The 15,228-nt window shown below is 39.0% G+C and overlaps 1 pseudogene; it reads right to left on the bottom strand.

Moving 5' to 3' along the window:
• Window positions 1–7,431: 7,431 nt before the first annotated feature.
• Window positions 7,432–8,553, bottom strand: LOC132015143 (heterogeneous nuclear ribonucleoprotein A1-like; annotated as a pseudogene).
• Between the last annotated feature and the right edge of the window lie 6,675 nt (window positions 8,554–15,228).

Genomic DNA, 15,228 nt, shown 5'->3' with positions numbered 1-15,228 from the left:
TTGGTTATCTGGGTGAATGTGGATCCAAAGTCCACATCTGTTTCCTTTGAGAACGAAAGAGAAAACTCTGAAAGGAGGAAAATAAGGCCATGAACAAAATCAGAGGCATTGTTGGGCAGCTTAACCTGATTTTCTATTTTAAATTAGCACTGTCCTGAACAGAAAAGCAACACTTTGTACTAATCTGTATAATAGCACACACCCGATTACACAAGAACTCCAGTAACAGACAAGTTCTTCATGGTAGAGATTCTTACTGAGTCATATTTATAATTTTAGTATTCCATAACATTACTGAAATTTATTTTTTTGTCTTATCTCTTCATGCAAGTAATACTTACCAAATATGCCAGAGCAGACACTCAATCTATCTGATATTCCTAGAATGTATCAACAAAGCTCAAGGTCCTAGGAGTCATCTTTTTAAATGTAATCATCTCAAAAGTAGTGCCCCTGTTTCCAGGTCTCTGTGGGAGGGTAGGAGTTTAACTTCATAAGCACCAGTTAGCAAACACAGGTGGTCTAATCACATTGATCAACCTATTCCCCCAGCGGCCCTCAGTACTTTTCCATTAGTACACACCAGCATATAAAAGGCCTCCTGATTTTGTTTCATCAGTTGAGTCAGTTTATGCTGAAGTGGTCTCTGACTTACGCAGTAGTCTGAATAAAATCTGTCTTGCAATTTTTAGCATGTCACCTGTGCACAATTTTTCTTTCACACTAGCCATCTATCTAGTACTTCTCCCCCTCTTATTTAAATAACATGAGCATAAATGGGGGGATCCACAAATAATTGTGCAATTTTATAAATCAATTTTTATGTTATTACTTAACACTGCTTCTAATGAAGTAGAAGCAAAATTGGAAAATTTGCATTTCTTCCAACTTGGGTTTCTCTTGATAATTAAAATTTGGTTTTGAATATCATTATCCTGCCTCTAGTTTCTTTCACTTGGTAGCAGCTATAAACATGAGCAGCTCTTACCTTGCAAAGAGGTCCTGCCTCCTGCAGAGGGGATTTCCCACACTTTAGAAGATCAAACAAAATGATTTCCACATGGGTCATTGCAATCATGCTCATTTGAATCTTGATTTTTCTTGATGTTAGAAATCCCATTAATAGGACACAAGATGCATATTAAAATGGGGAACTGAGTTGAGATCAAAGGGTTACCTTTAGTTAAACAGTGATTGTTTTGTTGTTTGGTTTCATGTTAGACTTTTCTCCCGAAACCACTGGATATCTAGGCACGGAGACTGGGTGGTTTAGTCTTGGTACACACACGTATTATAGACTAGGGAGTAGGCAAACACTTCAGAGCAGTCTTGACTTGTCATGCATTCCCTGAGTCATCTAGTAATGTTGCATGACACGCACTCAAATGGACATTAGGATTATAGATGAAAGACACAGCCCCTGTCCTCAAGGAAATTGTGAGTTCATGAGAATCAAGGTACTTTAGAGAATGATAACGGTTATGAAAGAAGTAGAAGCACAGAAGACGAACAATCATGTGTCTGGGAGCCTCTGACCTCCTTAACAATTACTGGATAATGTCAAATTAACAAGAATCTCCACCTAGAGATTCCTTCCGGTAAAAAGGCAATTATTTCCAACCATCAACTCAGAAAGGAAAAACAGAATTTTACTTTCTGTTAAAGGGAAGGTAGAACAAGCCGTGTGTGTGTACACACACACACACACACACACACACACACATCTATGCATAAGTGCTTATTTGTTCATTCTGACTTCAGTGTCATATAAAAGAAGGTCAAGGCACTCTTCCTATTTGCCCTCTGTTAAAAGCTTTCAGAAGTGACCTGCTGAAATGTGGGGTTGCAGAGTGTAAAGGGTCAGTTCTTTAGAATTTATAAATCCCCTGAAATGCAAGCTTTTGTTTTAGCCACCTATAGGTATTGAAACCTAGACTTATAAATAATAGAAATGCGGTGTTCAGAGGGTCCTCTGAAATTATCCAAGGCAATTAAAAAAAAATATTAAAGTAGTGGAAACTACTCTTCTAGAAGCACTGTTGCTGGGCCCCCAATCTATGAGACACAAAACTGGCCAAGACTCAGTCTTGGGTGCCCCAGCAGGGTAGGAGTCTTGCCCACCTGTGACATTTTCTTGCAAGTGGAAGGGCTCCATTAGCATAAACCTCTGTGCCTTCTTTGATTCCCTCACCTTCCATCCTTGGGAGATGGGTTGCACATCTGATTGCTGCATGTAAAAGCAAGAACAGAGCATAGATAGCCAAGACACTCCTTTTCTTCCTTGGAGAAGGGTAAGCTTTTTAAAGTGGGAGTTTCAACAGCAATTGGATGTACAGTGAGCTCATTAGAAGGCCCAGTCACCATGCGGATGGACTGTCTTCCAGCGCTCTTAGTTAACAATGGGAAGTCTACATGAAAAGTCAAGCATTAGGAAGTCCATTTCACCAATACTGTCTGCATTTGGTAATAACAGCAACACTATGATTTCTCTACAGACACCACACAGTTAACAGTGCTGGTAAATGTTCACAAACTAACCCTCCAAGGAAAACAAACAAACAAACAAACAAACAGATCTGAAGCTTCTGCAGAGTCCCGTGGCATAAATAACCCCACCGTGATTTATTTCAAGCTACCACCGCAGATGCCACTGAGGATTTGGGAATATATATATATATATATATATATATATATATCCCTCATTAACTGACACAGGGTGGATGCAGCTTGGCACTATCCCTTTTTCTCTTATTTTTACCTCATTTCTCAATGGCTGCAGAACCTGGTCATACAGGAAGGCTCCAATTACAAGCCTCTCTGAAACACTGATATTCAGGTTTCCTGAGTTCCAGATGAATGTGCTTCACAAGACATTACACTGTCACCTGGAAACTAGGATTTTACTACATATTATATAACTGAATACAAAATGATTATATACATATATATATATATACACACACACACACACACACACACACACCATTAGTATATAAACAATATGTGTGTAATTTATGTGTAAATAATGACATATACAAATGTCTACTTGTATGTGTATAATTTCTGTATTTAAATATATGTAGTGTGTGTGTTACAGTTGTGATCACGCAGGTATAGACATCTGTTGAACCTAATGGAATACTTAAAATGAGTGAATTTGATTTTATGTAGACTTTTCTCAATAAAATTAATTTTTAAAAAGTTGGTTTATTTAGTTGGAATATGAATATAACCTAAATGCTAGTTCAAACCAGGCACAAAGAATGCATGAGATGATAGTGGTTAAATTGTTCAGCTACCTCCAGATCTTCACCCTTGTTAATTCTGTGTTTTTGCTCCGTATTGTCCCTTTAGTGATATTGAGTTCCTATCCGCAGTAATTTGGAATAAAGAAATGAAAGAACGACCAGAGTATACGACCAGTAAAATTGCTATTCAGAAACATAGATCAAATACCCTAATTTTTTCTTGTCCAGAGACAGTTGTCTTCTTTAAGCTATATTACACTCTTCGGATTCTTGAACTGGTATGGCTTGACAGGACACAATTACACACTGCTTGTCCTTGGCAGCAAATATCAACCAGGTGAAAGTTGCATTAGGTTTATAATTAAAATACTCCTTTAACATTGAAAGCTCTTCATAGACTGGATCTCAGCTAACTTCTTGAGCTTCTGGCACCTTAACTGATCATCTCACTTTTCTCTTTTAAACAAAAGTTTTAAAATATTTGTTTCTTTTTTATTTCCTCAGAGACTTCTATTTATTTCTTTCCCTTGGGCTATGGTACAAATTAATAAATACAAGATAAAATTGATCTCCATCATTGAAATTATATGAATTATAGCCATGTGGCTTCTAGATGCACACACACACACACACACACACACCCTCAGGTTTTCATCCCAACACATAGCAAACCATAAGATACTTTTATATGATCTGAAACTCCTTATTTGTCTATCACTGAATATTATCACCTGGCATTTAAATTATATTTTAACGGCATAAAGGTAAATTCCAGAAATAAAATTATATAGGCATCCTTATTCATACATAAGCAGGTATGATATAAGAAAGCAATTTATATGCTATTTTTAGCATTATGAGAACTAGCGCAATCCTTTTATAACTGTCCCTATAGGAGGCTGTGAATTCCTATGAATGGGAGTGTCATTGCTGAAAAATTTTCTGAAACCATTCTTTTTGAGAGCCACCTCTGGAGCTAACTCTTCCCTATACTAACCAGTGACAACTCTTGGCAAAATCTTTGTCCTTTGAGAGTTGACTGAACATCTCAAAACTGCCAAAAGCATTTGGAACCAAGACTAAAAAAGATGGCTTGCAGAGAAGCTGGGGACACTGCTTGGAATCAATGACTCAGTGTGACTGTAACATAATGAGGCTTTATTGTTCTCTGTGGCTTCTAACCTGTGTCTGAAGTCAGGGCCAAATGCAGAGTTCACTATGGAACAAATGCACATAAAATCTCTTCTTAATTTCCTAATTTGGACATACAAAATAATATGTAAATATGGACGGCACATTCACTCTTCTTTCTTATTTTTATTTCTCACTTGGAGGGTCCTTATTCAACGCCATCGGAACACAGTAATTCCTCACTTTGGCAAAATGTACTTTAAATTCCCTATACCATTTCCATGGAATTGCAGGTTTAAGACTTTATTTACCTTATCTGTAAAGTGGGCACATAAACCCTATGTTATGATTTTTGTGAAGATTAAATGATATAGCTTGTAAAATGTTTTTTACAGTATCTGGGCAAAATACATGTATATAACACATGTTAATTATCTTTTCCCTGCCCTTCTGCCCTCTTCTTAACTAATAAGTGTTCAGAATGTTCTAATTTATAAAATGATTTGTTATTTCAACAAATGGTAAATGCTCTAAAATCACAAAACAAACAAACAAAAATATTGCAGCCAATTTTCACCCATCTTAAAGCAGGAATGCCAAGTGTTTTAGGGATATTCACATTCCACACATGTCATCCTTTTGTTCTGACACAGGAGACTCTTTAGCCTTGTCAGATAAATTCCAAGAAAACATTATTTGAAGTAAAACATTTTTGGAACATTTTTATCATTTTACATATTTGTAGGTGATGATAAAATACCAAAGAGGCTAGGAGCATTTTAGGCATGTGTAAATTTATACAGACATGTTTTCTTATCTTTTTTTTTAAGGTTTTTATTTATTTATTTGACAGAGAGAGACACAGTGAGAGAGGGAGTATAAGCAAGGGGAGTGGGAGAGGGAGAAGCAGGCTTCCTGCTGAGCAGGCAACCCGATGTGGGGGGCTCGATCCCAGGACCCTGGGATCATGACCTGAGCCAAAGGCTGAAGTTTAAGGGCTGAGCCACCGAGGCACCCCACAGACATGTTTTCGATTAGTTTGTTGAAAGATCTTATTTGTTTCCTCCTTCTCCTTCTTCTCCTTGTCCTTCTCCTTTCCCCTCTTCTTCCTCTTCTTCCTCTCCTTCTCCTCCTCTTCCTCCTCCTCCTCCTCCTCCTTCCTCCTTTTAATTTTAGGAGACACAAAGAAGACTGGTAATGAAAATGTATACAAGGCTTTTCAAACAATATTTATTTTGGGGTCCCAGCAAGCCCAGCTGCAAAAAGAAGGTGCTGAAATGCTAATGATGCCAAGTTTGAACTGTGCATGTGCCTGAGCAGAAGTTACAGCCCCAAGGAGCCCCTTGCTCCCACAGTCCTCCATTTGGAGGCAATGCAGACTCACTCCACTTTGTGAAGTGGCTGCACACTGTGAACACAAAAGCAGAATGATGGCATTTGGATGAACCTGCCAGTCTAATTTTCATTTTCGCCCACAGGGTCCATAATAGCCACAGAACAATTCTTCCACCAGACTATTCTACAGATAATGGATAACACCTCTCCTCTGGAGATGCAACTCCCGAGAATGAATCATTCAATTATACAGTATATTTGTTTTCAAGGGGCAGGTGTGGTTTTGAGATGTGTTTTAGAGAAAGTAGACCAGAACCTGTCGTTACATAGAAAACATTCAGAGAATTCCTTAGCAAATGCAATGATTTTACATTGCAATTTGTATGTATGGGAAGAACTTAGAATGACTTTACCAGGCTTCTCCAGAGAAGACTTCCACCATAGATTTTTCATTCTGTATTTCCAGTTTTAGGTGTAAGCAGAGTGCCTGATGTGTCCAGCTGCTACATTTGTTCTCCATCTTTTAGGGAGAAGTCTATCCCTTTATTTTAGTTGATATTGTGCATTACATTTCCTGGAGTTATCCCAAAGACAGTTGAGAAGATTGCTTGGGATGAAATTTTGGGAGAAGGGTTTTTTTTTAAAAAGATTTTATTTATTTATCTGAGAGAGAGAGAGAGAGCAAGCAAGCATGAGAAGGGGGAGTGCCAGAGGGTGAAGCAGACTCTCTGCTGAGCAGGGAGCCTGATACGGGACTTGGTCCCAGGACTCCAGGACCATGACCTGAGCCAAATGCAGTTGCTTAACCAACTGAGCCACCCAGGCACCCTGAAAGAGATGGTTTTTAAGAGGCAACTGCACAACGCTTCAGGGAGAATACAGCTGTGGTGAGCAGACCTCATTCATGAACATTTAGTGTTGAAAGAGTCCTCAGGCTAAGATCCAGATGGCCTGGGCTTAAGATAAGAATAACTTGATTGCTTTGCTTGAAAACATAGATTTTCTATAAGTGGTCCATTAAGAAAGAGATAAGGATTCTCAGAAATAAATAGATGAAAGAGTTTGTGATAAAGATAAATAGCCAAGTGCTAGCTAGGAGTCAGGGATGTTTTAAGATAAGACATTGGTGAGGTAGGTGTTTGGACTGAATTCTTTGAACCTACCTAGTACTTTAATTATTATAAGTTATTTGTTGATTGACTCTTTGCTATTACCTAGTTGGCATTAATCCCCAAATTCAGTTAAATTCTACTTGGAAACCTGACCCTGTCAAAGCCGTGCCTACAGGAAATTAAGGCCAAAATCTTGGGGATTTTTGTTTGTTTTATGTTTTTGTTTTGTTTTGTTTTGTTTTTATTGTTGTTGTTGTTTTAAGACACATTTATTCAGCATCATGATTAGACTATTACATTTAGCAATCAACAGCATGGGTGCAAAAAAAAAAAAAAAATCTACATTAAAACCCTTTGTTGGAATGCTTTACACTTTCCACAGAACAGAAACTAAAATAGCCTGCTATACTATACAATTAGTCACAAATACAGTCCTCGAGTTTTTTGCCCATACACATGAGTATTGTCTCAAACATGTCTTCTTTGTAGCAGCTAGGCCCTGCCGCCACTGTGCTTGGCTGAGTTCACAAATCTGTTGTAACCTGTAGCTTCCCTGTCACTTCCCTGGCTCTCCTCTCCTGCTAAGCTTTGTTTCCTGGCTGTAATTAAAACCTTCTGCAACTATGGTAGGTACTGCTGCTGCTGGAACCACCATAGCCACCTTGGTTTCATGGCTTGGCGACATATTGGCCTCCACCACCATAAGGGCCAGAGCTTCTGCCTCCAAAATTGCCTCCTTTCATGGGTCCAGAATTTGAGGATGGATTGTTATAATTGCCAAAATCATTATAGCTTCCGCCACCTCCAAAGTTGCTTCCACTACCACCACCATAGCCGCCTTCTCCTCCTCTGTTGTTATAGCTGTCATAGCTGCCACTCCTGTCACAGCCACTGCCCTGGTTTCCATAACCCTGCCCACCACTTCCATAGCCTCTGCTTCCTCCAGGGTAACCAGAGCCGCCTCCTCCGTAACTACCATCATTACCAAATCCATTATAGCCATCCCCACTGCCACCATATCCACCACCACCTCGACTGCCACCAAAGCCACCTCAACCACTGAAGTTTCCTCCATGACCAAAGTTGTCATTCCCACCAAAACCATCTCCACGACCACCACCAAAGTTTCCAGAACCACTTCGACCTCTTTGGCTGGATGAAGCACTAGCCATTTCTTGCTTATAGAGCACTTTCCATACTTCACAGTTGTGGCCATTCACAGTGTGGTATTTTTGAATGACAATCTTGTCTACAGAATCATGGTCATCAAATGTTATAAAAGCAAAACCCCTCTTTTTGCCACTGCCTCAGTCAGTCATGATCTCAATCACTTTGATGTTCCCACACTGTTCGAAATCCTCTCTTAGAGGATGTTCTTCAGGGTCTTCTTTAATATCACCGACAAAAATATTTTTCACAGTTAAGTGGGCACCGAGTCTTTGAGAATCTTCTCCTGAGATAGCACTCTTTGCTTCCACAACTCTCCCATCCACCTTGTGTGGCCTTGTGTTCATGGTTGTATCCACCTCCTCCACAGTGGCATATGTGACAAACCCGAAGCCTCTGGAGTGCTTGGTGTTTGGATCTCTCATTACCACACAGTCCATTAAGTGTTCCCCATTGCTCAAAATGGCTCCTCAGACTCTCATCGGTTGTTTCAAAGTTAGACCTCCGATGAAGAGCTTCCACAGCTATTCAGGCTCTTTGGGAGACTCTGACTTAGACATGATGGCAGTGGAAGGAGAGACTTTAATGATGCTTACACGATGGCATCCATGGGCAGAAAGCTATTTGTTTTATGTTTTGATTAATATTTGGTACTGAGAGGGGAATAGGCCCCAGGAAAAATGATAGGAGAAATGGTCAGAATTAAGTAGAAACAACATATTAGATTAAGAAGGAATTGAGAAATGCAAGCTCTTGTCAGGAGATCCCAAAATATTGGGAAGTGTGTCAATAATGTAGGTTGCCCACAATTTGTATTTGTATATGCAGGTTTCATTTTTATTTACTTTTTTTTTTTTTTCTTTTTGAGAAAGCAAGCACCTGTCAACCAGGGCAGGGACATGTGGGAAGGGACAAAGGGAGAAGGAGAGAGAGAATATGACCCTGAGATCATGACCTGAGACAAAATCAAGAGTTGAACACTTAATCAACAGGGCCACCCAAGGACCTCTCGATTCATTTTTATTTAAATGTCATTGTTCAGTATAAACCCAAAGTCTTGAAGTCATGGGATATCCAGGATGCTGGCACAAGATAGCAATCTCAATATTTCCATTCTGGATTTATTAAAATATTTTATTCACTTTGCTATACTTCTTTGAGTGTGGGCATGGATTTCCATAGGCTGCAATTCAATTGCAAATTTCTAAGCATGATATTTGAGATCTGTGTGTCCACCTACTTCTTACCCACACTTCATGTTTACACTGTGAGAATTTTCAGTAGACCTATCTGCAAAATAAGTAATGAGTAAATAAAATTAAGAATTGTCCCAACTTGATCAGGAATGGAAACAACTTACAGAAATTTGTCATAACACCATTTCCCTAGAAGAGGAAGAGCGCCGTCCTTGGTGATGAGAAACAGCCTTTGTGAATGGTGTAATTCACAGAATCTTCTGTCTGGGGAGAAATTAGTATTCCTGACAAATGCTAAGTGATTTTTCTGTTGAACTTTAACAGGATTAAGTCTTATTCTGGGAACTTTACCCATCCAGTTGACTGTCAGCTAATTCTCAGTCAAGAATTCAATGACCTTTAAGGAAATTTTCTTTTCTTTCTGTATCTAATACGATTATCTGTATCTAATAGATAATCCTACAAGTTTACCTAGTTTTTCTCTTGTGCTATAAGATACCTACTAAGAATAAATCTATTATATGCACATATACATATGTATGTGTGTGTGTGTATATATATATATATATATATATATATATATATATATATCATGCAAAAATTATAATGAGACTTTGACCTATGCTTATAACCATACTATCTGGAAAGTTCTCTTTAATACAAACAGTAGAATATTTTGGTTTCCTCAAAGCAACCAAATACAATTCTGGAGCTCAGATAGTACTAGGCAACCAGAATTACATGAAATGGAAACAAACCCATAAAACAAAATAAAATAAAGGAAGATAATACTTGTGGTTTGGATAAAAAGTACTGGAATTTCCTGTTGGCAGTATTTAATAGATTTGTACTGTCTGAACAGGTAGGTACTGGATGCAGTTACTGAACATTTGAAATGTTACTTGTCCAAGTTGAGATGTGCTATAAGTATAAAATGCAAATTGATTTTGAAGACTTTATTAAAAGATAGAAAGCAGATTATCTTATAATGTTTATAATGATTGTATGTTGAAATAACATTTTTAATATATCAGATTAAGTTAAATGTATTAATAAAATTGAAGTTATTTGCTTCTCTTAATTTTTTTAATATAATGTCCAGAAAGATTAACATTCCATATGTAGCTTGTATTTGTGGTACCCATTATATTTATATTGGAGAGTGCTATCAGAGACAACGGGAGATTTTTTTTAAATTAGGGGTTTTATTTTGTGTATTTTGTTCACTGGTTTTTATCTTATCATCTCTAAGTGAGCTCGCCATAAAAATTATGGAAAGTGTTTTTAACTCAACATTGTGTGGGGTAGTAGTAAATGAAGACTTCCATCTGATGGATGACTAATAAAATAAATAGTTCCTGGATTAAAGCATAGCAATAATTTTGTGGTTCCATTGGCTTAACACATATTTACTAAATGTGATTAGTATTACTAAACTTCTAACACATACTGAGCATAGTACTGGGGATTCAGTGATGAATGATGCAGGTGTTTTTCTCCCCTGTGTGGAAAGTAAGTAGGTAGCAGGTATCACAATTATAACTATAAGCATGGGGGGGGGGATAGCACATGGGATTTTAAGCTTTACGTGGTGATAATGGTAAATAAACAATAACCACTGATAAATAACCAGAGGGTATAACCTAGTCTGGAGAGTTTTGAAATGGCTTTCTGATTTAGTGGTTTTTAAACTGATACCTGAAAGATCAGTTTATATTAGCTAAGTGAGAAGGATACTAGAATAGGATCCTCTTCAGTTCAAAGCCATTCCCAGAGAGAGATTCTTCTGAGAGCCATCAGGTTCTGAGTGTCTTGGTCCTGAAGGACACATCTGGGCAGTGCAACACAACATCCACTACAGAAATTGTTAAGCTTGGAGGTGCTCTCAGATACCCAATCGTGGCTGCTTATTGGGTCCAGAGGTAGATTAATTGTTGAACTAAGGAATCTCAAGCTTCAGGACCTTTCCCTGGCATGGCTCTTAGAAGGATACTAGTAATGAGTTCATAGGGTCTTATATTTTTGTAAATTTGCAAAAGTGAGATATAAACTACTATTTCTTGTCCTATAACTGTCCTTGTGTTGGATTGTACCTGTGTAGTTACAGGCATTTTGGAATGGAACAATGGGGAAGATAAAGTAAGAATTCATTCTATTTGATCTTAGGAGATTGTATCTATTAAATTCAGAGTCATTTACTAGGTTGGTTATTGTTAGTTACCCGATATAGGAAGGTCTTTCAGGAATAAGTCTGGTGGGCATTATGACTCACAAGGAAAGCACCAGGGGTCTCACAGTGACATAAACATGCACCAGATGCATGTGGATAGTGGGAGATAAATAAAGTCTAAAATGTAGAAACCAGAATCTAATCTATAGAAAATTATTTGAATCATTGGATGTGCTACTTGTAAACAGAGCAATCAGTTATCACCAGCACCTACTCAAAACAGAAGGTCTGCACTATCACGGACGTGCTTGAGTTAGAAATGATCTCAAAGAGAGGATTGTTCTCAGGAACATCATTGGTTTTTTCTATGTCCATTAATGATTTCAAACAAGGAAATTGATAGTTACGATGAAAACTCCCAGAGAGTTTGACACAGGTTTTCTGGAGTTAGCTGAACATTGGTTTCCCTCTGGTTCAGGCTAAGAAAAGTCTAAATGCGAGAGGAAGCTTAGGAGCTGTCCCTTTCTGCCATCAGAGTAAAAAAGAAAACTGCAATCAAGATATGCTTCCTTCATGTGCTGTTGGAATAAAGAGCTCATTAGAAAAGAAGTATTGCCAAGATCTAGGAAACAGCACTTGAGGTCCCAGGCAGAGGTTCTCTGAGAGCCCACAGAAGTACTCAATAAGCAAAGGAGCCATCAAAAGAACATTTGACGCCTTAAGGGCAGTGATGCTAGCGGACACCCCTGCCAGCCATTTATTGCAAATTACCTCTCCCTCTGAAATGATCAGGAACAGCAGCTGAATGGGATGAGGTGAGAAAGAAAGAAAGGAGAAGCCAATTTTGACCCACTGCCGGCTAAAACATCCAAGGCTGAATCGGATCCAATATTTTCAACTGGCTAAGGTTTCTGAATATTTATCATTACATTAGCTTAAACCAGAGTTATTTGATTATTAAACCAGAGTGGATTTTGAATGCCAAAAATGGCGGAAAGATAGGATATCATCTAAGAGCATTTAGCAAAGCTGTGGCATCTTCCTAAACTTTTGAACAGAAATCGAGAAAGCGTTGTCCCAGAGAGGGGGGTGAAGGAATTGTGGAAGAAAGAATAAAGCTAGTTTTTTGTGTGCCTTTGCAAGCCCAGCTTAGACAATAAACCAGTTTCACATGTTTGATCAAGCATATGTTTCTCATGTATGGACTCATTCAGATCTTAATTTTTCATCTTTGTGTACTGAAAAAAAAATAGGACACAACCTAGTCACACAATATATTTATAATAGATGAGTAAATGCTGTGTGTGTGTGTGTGTGTGTGTGTGTGTGTGTGTCTGTATGTCTGTCTGTGTCTAATGTAGTGTTTGGGAGAGGGAGTTGGCCTCTTTGGGTCTGGAATAGGTTAAATACATGAACACACCAGTGGGGAAGCTGGAAAGGCAATCCCTCCTAGTTTCTCAGGGCCGATGACACGCAAACTCCATGCAGAGGGCAAAGGTCCAAGAGGGTGAAGTTTCCTACACTTTGTCAACACTCGTAAGTGGATATTTAACAACCAAGCTAATCACAAAGGGTTTACATCATCAGAACTAATGAGGAATTAACACACTTGAGTGAATCAAGGGGAATTTTTCAAAGTTGTCTGTCATAGGCTATTGATCGCTCCGCAGCTCATTAAACACCTGTGCGTCGGGGCGGCAGCGGAGGCGCTGGAGATTTACAGCTGGAGAGATGACCTCATTCATCACGCATCCGCCAGTTTCTCCTTGCCCACCCCCACTCTCACCCCAGACCTCCCATCCCACTCTTCCGGTGTTTGTTTCTCAGTTCTTTCTAACTTTTCAGAAGGTCCCCAGTGATTAATGAAATCGGTTAAATAGATCGTACAATACAGAGGCTTAGAAATCCTGTAACTTGATGGCCCCTTTTCCTAAAGCTGTATTGGATCAGTGACCAAACCGTGATTTCCATAAACTAGATATGGATTCCTTTTCTAGTTTGCCTACCTGCAGCCCACACTCCCCCATCTTTGAAATTTCAGAGTAAATCATGGCTCACATGGAAAATCATTCACAGTCACCCTGCTCAGAGCCTTATAACCACTGTTGCTAATCGCACAATACAGGAGCTTCTTTGAAATATCCAGAACTATAAAAGAAAGGGCAAAGTGGTACTTAAGGAAGAATACAAGCTGAGTGTCATCTTGAAAGTTGGTGAGGAAAAAAAAAAAAATGATTTTCCAGGTTTAGAACAGCAGATAGACATCAGATATCCTAATTAAATAATGGTGGTTAAGTAGTACATGGAAGATAGATAATATTTTTATATTTAAATTAACTTATTTCCCCCGAATTACTCACCAGTTTAAAATAGATTTATTTCCCACCTACACTGTCAGGAAGCCTGTTTCATAATTAAAGAGAAAAGACAGGAGGAGCCAGGCCAGGATTTGAGAGATCACTGTCTTTAGATGACAAGTGAACATAGAATCATATCACGGATGAGCGGAGCTCTGCCGCAGACACGTATTGCTTGCCAGGAATCATAGCAGAACGGACCTTACCGGGATTGGGAAGTGTTATGGGCTGAACTGTTCCCCCTCCAAGTCCAGTTGTTGAAATCCTCACGCCCTGCCTGTACTTCAGAATGTGACTCTATTTGAGGCTGGGCTGTTTAAAGAGGAAATACAAGTTAAAATGAGGTCATTAGGGTGGAGCCCTCATCCAATGTGAGGGGTGTCCCTATAGAAGAGGGTGTTTAAACACAGACACACACAAAGAAAAGATGGTGTGAAGACAGAGAATAGGCCATCTGCAAGCCAAGGAGAGAGTCTTCAGATGAGGCCAGCTCAGCTAGCCCCTTGGTTTTGGGCTTCAAGCCTCCAGGATGATGAGACAATAAATTCTATTATTTGAGCTGCTCAGTCCATGGTACTTTGTTAGAGCAGTCCTGGCAAACCAACACAGAGAGAAAGTGTCTGTGAAGTGTTCCCTAACAATATGAGATTATCGAGGCAGGCACATTAACAGGGTAAAGTGTTCTTAGTAAAGAGAATGATACACGTAAAATTTGGCATAAGAGATAGGGCATGGGACATTCAAAAATCTCTCTGTGTCTGACTGGGGGATAGAATGGGAGCAGGAGCGTTGGGTGAATCTGGACCTCTAAGCAAGAGTCAGGTATGAAAGGGTAACAAGGGACTGGTTAAGAGGAACCGCTGACTTTCTAGCAAGAGAAGAAAGTGCCCTACACTGTTGAAAGTGACACACTAGCAAAGCTGAATTTCATCATTCTCTGCTTTGTGACTCATTACTATCCTCATCTGTAAGGAGGGAAGTCACATGGCAGAACCCAGGAATAAAGCCACCTTTACAAAAGGACATTAATTTATTGGCAGAGCTTCTGGGGGTGCTAGAATGGATCACAGCAGATGGAGACAAGTAGCTTCAGGAAGTGAACAGCTGCATTGGCCTGTGTTTCTTTCCCATGATTTCAAATTTGTAACAAAGTTAATATAACTTATCACCAACAATAGATGGCATTTCAAAAGCAATCTTCAACCAGGTGGGTGAAACATTTTACTATATAAACTGTATATACATGGTAGCTATCTATCTATCATCTATCTTTATATATATATATATATACACTATTTATATATACATGTACTATCTAGATAGATAGGCAGATAAAATCTATAGTAAATATGTAATAATATAATATAGGGACACCTGGATGGCTCAGAAGGTTAAAGCCTCTGCCTTTGGCTCAGGTCATAATCTCAGGGTTCTGGGATCGAGCCCTGCACCGGGCTTTCTGCTCAGCAGGGAGGCTGCTTCCCTTCCTCTCTTTCTGCCTGCCACTCTGCC

Source organism: Mustela nigripes, chromosome 1, assembly GCF_022355385.1.
Source record: "Mustela nigripes isolate SB6536 chromosome 1, MUSNIG.SB6536, whole genome shotgun sequence".
Lineage (NCBI taxonomy): Eukaryota > Metazoa > Chordata > Mammalia > Carnivora > Mustelidae > Mustela > Mustela nigripes.
This window is presented reverse-complemented; position numbering and strand designations above follow the sequence as displayed.